Raw genomic sequence first — 4889 nt, 5'->3', positions numbered from 1 at the left:
TCCTGTTGACCCTTTCTCTTCTCTGGAGAATCAGTTTCCATTTCTATGTGGCATGCCAGCAGCAAAGACTTTCATTCATTCATCGACAATATTTATGTTGAGCAATAAGGACTTAGTATTGCCTTTATTTCCAGAGAAATCTGAACAATTGTTTGGTTTTCTTTTCTTATTTCCAAAGAACTCTGAACCATTTTAAATGGAGACCTCAGCGTGAGTGCCTTAAATAAACATGACCTATTCAGAGACAGTAGAGGATGGGAGAGGGGCACTGTCCATATTCCTGCTTTTGTCCCAGGCAAGGGAGGGGAGGCTACAGAAAAGGGTCTCTTCTAGGCAGTTTGAAGATTGCTTGTAGCAATCCTGCCCTTGACGATGCCTCTTCTGGGCTCTCTGGCAGTGTGGGGCTCTGGAAGGAAGCCTTGTCTGAACTATAAGAGAAAAAGAGAAGTTTTCTCCCACTCCTGGCATGAGTCCCTCTGCACATTATCTGAAAGAAGCGAGGTTGACCTCTGGGAGAGCCAAGTGCACTAAAGTGTACTCGGACACATACGAGCTGTCAGAAGGGTGCCAATGAGTGCCATAGGATTGAAAACTTTTCAAAATACTAACAGCTCAGGGTGGGAAAGGGGAACAAAAATAGAAGGAAAAAAAAATCTCAATACATGTGTGAAGATTTTGTCTGATGTCCTTTGAAAGAGAGCTGGAGTTGGAGTGGAGACCCTAGTCCCTGGCCTTTCCCCCAAGAGACTTCTTTTAGGGGAAGAAGGCAGATTTCGGGATCTCAGATGTTGACTAATTGTTTTTTTTTTTTCTTTTCAGGAAGCTTGTCTGCTGGAGCCCTCATCTAACTGCTCTCTGCCCCTTGGAGTGAGATCATTGTTTTGCTAACAAGTTTTGGGGTGGAAAAGAGTCCTGTGGATTTGTTTCAGAATATTGTCCGTTTAACTGAGGCTCACTCATTGGTTAGTGTTTATCTTCCACCTGAAACAAAACCAACTTCCCCATTCTGCTCACCCCTCTTTTCTCCTTTCCTTTTTAGGAGTGCTGTGGCCACACTAGGGAGGAAGTAACTGGCCCAGTGTTCTCACCTCAGCAGGACAGCACGGAATGACCCAGAATGACCCCGTTCGGGATGGTCCTTGGCATTGCCCTCTGTCTCTGACCTGTGGCAGAGGAAAGAAGGAGCAAGAAACACAGTGTCAGAGAGAGGGATAAATTAAGAGGCCAAACATAAAGAACATGAAGAACACTCATGATTGTTTTGTTATTAGAATTTGGGTTTACATATGTGTATGTATCTCGGAAGGATATTGTAAGGAATAAAATCATTTTATATGTATAAAGTGCTGAGAATGGGACCTGGCAATCTGTGAATGTTAGCTATAGTTACTCTTTAATCCTAGACTTCACATTTTCCTTCGGTGAGCCCCTCCTGGCCCATTCCTCTCTGTGATAATCTGAACTCTTCCTGTTCCTTTTAATCTCAGATAAATCTCCTCTGTTTTATGAAACCAATGAAACCGTTATGTGTACCATGCACTTAATCCATAGCAAGTCCTACTTTATTGTGTATTAGTTTTTCCTTATGTACCTTTTGTCTGCCTTACTTAGACTGAAGTCCTTAAGGACAGCAATGCTCTTGTATGAATTCTTGAGTCTTCTGTGTCTTGTTCAGTGTTTTGTGCACATAGTTCCTCAAGTAATTTTTGTTACTGGGGCTATGAAAACAGTCACCAAGAAGAATTTGGAAAGAGCATGATGTAAAAGTAGAGAAATCCTATTTGGGCTATGTTGGCTCCTACTCTGACCCTGAGGAAGGCAGAGCTTTCTTGGTTGGAAAGCTGGGATGATCACAGTGCTTTTTGTTGCTACCATGTGGCTTTTCTTTGAAATGTTATCTCTGGAAACCACATAGAAATTTTCACTTCTCTTCCAATTTATCTGATAAGGAAAAGATGCTGACATGTGTTTGCCAATGCATTTCCAAGGAAGTTTTTCTCCCACAATCGTCTGCAAACCCCTCTGCAGAAAGTTCTGCAGGGCTTTGGCATGAGGGTTGCCCAGCGCCTCATCATCTCATCGCCACACATGGCTTATCTGGAAGGCGGGCACTCTACGTGGGTCAGCGTTCCTGTGGTTGGCATCCTGCTTGGATCCTGGTGGTGAGATGGTTGCAGGAAGGTAAGTGCAGAGGGAGGGCAGAGAGAGAGATGCATGAATGCAGCCCCAACTTCTCTCAGCCTCAGGTGGAAGAGTCTGTCTAGTCTGGCTTAGCTTAAAGGATGTGGGTTTGTCCTGAGGTGAACTTGATGGGAAAAGTTTGCTCTAGTTCTGAACTCAGTTCTTGGAAACTCATGCCAAATGAATATCTGTTGAAGAAATGAGTCAGTGAGGGAGGGAATGGCCTTAAGAAAACTGAGGTTGGTTCAAGCCCTCAAATTGAAAATGTGAAAAATGGTCTGCGTGTCTATCATAGTGGCTCAGGCCACATCTTTAATGTCCCCCCGAGTTTTAGAATAAAATGGCGTCATAAACTTACACAATCTTTCCATCCGGAGCTCTAAGCCTTATGTCATCCTCTAATCTATTTCTAGAGCTGTCTAAGATGCAAACGTGATCACGTTACGCTCACTCCTTCAATAGCTTTTGCCACACTCAGAAAACATCCAAACTCCTTGGGCATATCATGCAAAGCACTCCATGTTTTCCCCTCTACCTTTTTTCTTTTCTTTTCTCATCTTATCTATTGTTCTTCAATTCAGTAAAGTTCCATTTCTCGTCCTTTGACTGTGGAAAGCTATTTGTTGTCCTCCAATATGCAAGACACTCTCAAGCCTCCTCACCTTTGCATAAAGGTGCCTCCTCTGCCAGACATGCCTATCAGCTTTTATTCCCTGGCTAATATCTATTCATCCCCCAAGGATTAACTCAAGACTTTCCTCCTGGATGAGTCTTTCTCTGATCTCTTTCTAGGTAGAGTTAGGGGCTCTCTTCTCATATTATCCCAGCAACTTTTGCCAATTTCCATTGTAACATACTTTCTTTTCTCCCAACACACCTAATCAATGAAAAGTATTCCATCATACACATGAGCATAATTTAGGTAGAGAGTGATTGTTGTCCATAAGTATAATTATGAAATTGTAATTTAGTATAATGGTGATATTATGGGCATTGAAGTTAATATTGCCTGAGTTTCCATTACAGAGCCCCCATTTTTTGAATTGGGCTAGTTTGTAACCTCTTTAAGCCTCAATTTCTCCATCTATGAAACCAAGATAATAATCATATTCACCCCTTAGCTTCATGTGAGTATTAAATGAAATGTTGACGGCCAATGTCCCAGCACAATGCCTTGAGCACAGTGTGTATTCAATATTGTCGTGCAGACACAGATGAAGATAAAATTTATTTTTGTGTTCCCTGCTTCCAGCAAGAAAGGAGCTAGAAAAGCAGTTTGAACTCACCGAGGCTAACCTTCCCTAGAAGGAGGTTGAGATGAGGGATGTTCTTTAGAATCACTCTAGATGGCTATCCTTAGAAGGTTATTGCTTCATTATCTGGGGGAAACGGATGGCATAAGACTGTTTTGAGACCCAAACCCTGGGCTAGAAGGGAGAAGAGGAGGGTGGGGTTCTGGGTGCCTGCACTGGCAGACGTCTGAGCCAAACCTAATTCTGTGCTCTAGGTCTGACATGCAGGTAGAGTGGGGTGTGTCCATACAAGGAAGAAACACTGATGTAAAAATGCTGGAATTGAGAATTGGCCCTGCCACAGAGTGCTGGGCTCAGGTCTCACAGCAAGCTTCTCCTTAGCTCTCAGTGGCTTACCACCCAGAGGTAGCACCCGAAGTGGAATGCCCCTGGGCTGGAATCCACCTCCCAGCCCAAGATACTCTTAAACTGGAACAAAATAGAGTCCACGATCTTAGATTGGTTCCCATTACTGGTAGGTAGAAGAATGGGCTTGTTCATCAGGTATCTGGATTGAAACTGGATCATATTAGTTGCATAAGGAAACTTAGGAAGGGCCTGGGGACCCTCACATTATGATATCACCATCAGTTATTAAATGAATGGACTCTGTAAGGTGGAGTTGATTTTGAGTTCCCTCGCTGTGTCCAAAATGGGTTGGATACACCACAGGCTGTGCAAGACAGTTCACTGAAGTGTGGGAGGAAAATATTAGATCTTCTACTTGTAATTTTTAATATATGTATAAAAATATATAAGTGTACTTACAATATATAGTGTTTGGTTTCACGCAGACAAACCCCAATAAAATAGATTAGTAGCACAAAAAAATATTTCTGCAAAAAAACACACAACCCCCAAATCTCTGCAATGCTCCACATCCTGAAGATAACACTAACAGCATAAATACAAGGAAATCCTAAAACAGGTCAAAACTGACTCTTTTCTTAGTTTTAGTTGTTAAAAGATAAACTGAGGCATATTAAAAATGTTGAGTTTATTTGAACAAAACTTGATTTGCATCAGGCAGTACCCAATCTAACAGATTGAAAGGAGCTCTGAGGAGCAGTACCAAATGAAAGACTTTGGTAGGAAGAAGAGAACAGGAATGAGGAAGTTGTACTAGGCAAAAAGCTGGGCTGGTTATTGCTATTATTTTCCCTTAGGCAACGGCAGGAATCTATCAGGCAGATGACCCAACTAGTGTTGATCAAGTGGTTCCTGATCCACTGGTTTAGATTCCTTTCTGGGAAAGCTGAAACTGTAATTAGGTCTCGGTGTGATGATGGGGGGGATAAGCATCAGCAACCCCTTTGGGGGCCTGTTGTCTTGTTTTTAACATAGTATAAACTTGTCAACCATGAAATTGTATTAAAACAATGATGATCTAAGCAGATCTGACAGTATGCTACATTA

The 4889-nt window shown here is 42.3% G+C and overlaps 1 long non-coding RNA gene across 1 annotated transcript; it reads left to right on the top strand.

Moving 5' to 3' along the window:
* Window positions 1–322: 322 nt before the first annotated feature.
* Window positions 323–1343, top strand: LOC122492359. The gene is made up of 2 exons (XR_006299594.1): window positions 323–962; window positions 1040–1343. It is a non-coding gene; the product is annotated as an uncharacterized LOC122492359 (long non-coding RNA).
* Window positions 1344–4889: the final 3546 nt, after the last annotated feature.

The sequence above is a fragment of the Prionailurus bengalensis genome, chromosome C2, assembly GCF_016509475.1.
Source record: "Prionailurus bengalensis isolate Pbe53 chromosome C2, Fcat_Pben_1.1_paternal_pri, whole genome shotgun sequence".
Classification (NCBI taxonomy): Eukaryota; Metazoa; Chordata; class Mammalia; order Carnivora; family Felidae; genus Prionailurus; species Prionailurus bengalensis.
The sequence above is the reverse complement of the archived record's forward strand: the minus strand, read 5'-3'. Positions and strand labels throughout refer to the sequence as shown.